Genomic DNA, 1,377 nt, shown 5'->3' with positions numbered 1-1,377 from the left:
AATTCACATATATATATATATATATAAAACATGCAGAGCCAACTTATTTTCATGTGGCAACCAATAAGGCTGATGGGAAAACCATTAGCGAGACACCGCAAGTGTATAAATCCTTTGAAGAAGGGGAGGAGAGCGACGGAGAAGAGGCAAGGGAAAATATGAGAGAGGGGAGAGGTTTTTTCCGGACCTGACAATTGCTGCAGTTTCATAAACATGCCGGAGATATCTGTATAGATCAAGATATTTAGGGATTTTCTAAATTGAGAGTTGCAATAACGAAGATAGACAATGTTCATAGGAACCAAGAATCCTTTTGCGAAGATTACAAATGGTTTAGAAAATATGTACGTAAAGTGCACTTGGGCTATGTACACTTCTTGAATGTAAACAGCCATACACGTAGCCATACACGTGTAATTAAAATTGGTAACGAATACATTAAATGCACAGTATACTTCATTATTACTAGGCAAATGAGTATCTGCATACAATCAAATATGCAACTACACAGATACATATATATAATATATATAGTATATATATATATATATATATATATATATATATATATTATTATTATATATATATATGAAATATTTTGAACCTGTGTCGAGACATTTATATAATACTAGTAGCCCATGAAATCTTATGATTGAATATCAAATTCTATTAAATCATTTATTATTTCCGGAAAATAAACATTTAACTTTAATTTTATGAACATATCGCGAACTCGAAATTCAATTCAGTGTCTTCCTCATTCCACAATTCCTTCTCTACCAAAGAAACAAAGAGAGAGTTAAGGAATTCACGACTTTCAAACATTCAAAACAGCCATTACACTTTGAAAATTCTTGTCTCACCTCTTATTTAATATATAATGATATTTACATATATGTGTAATATATAATATATAGTACATATATATGTAATATATATATACATATATATATATATATATATATATATATATATAAATGCATATATATATATATATATATATATATATATGTGTGTGTGTGTGTGTGTGTGTGTGTGTGTATATATATATATATATATATATATATATATATATATATATATATATATATATATATATACATATATATATATATATATAAAATACTTACTGACCAAACTGCCGTTGCCCAAGTAATCTCTGAATGCCAACCAATAAACTCTCTCTCTCTCTCTCTCTCTCTCTCTCTCTCTCTCTCTCTCTCTCTCTCTCTCTCTCCTGTTAAGATACTTCCTTCAGTTACATTGCACAGCATTTTCTGACATTTTACTTTCATCACTTCTCACCCCTGATTCATATCGAGACGGAACTTGGACTTAAAGGGCATCGGGAGTGTCTCTTTTCATCGCAGCAACCTC

The sequence above is a fragment of the Macrobrachium nipponense genome, chromosome 20 (assembly GCF_015104395.2).
Source record: "Macrobrachium nipponense isolate FS-2020 chromosome 20, ASM1510439v2, whole genome shotgun sequence".
Lineage (NCBI taxonomy): Eukaryota > Metazoa > Arthropoda > Malacostraca > Decapoda > Palaemonidae > Macrobrachium > Macrobrachium nipponense.
This window is presented reverse-complemented; position numbering follows the sequence as displayed.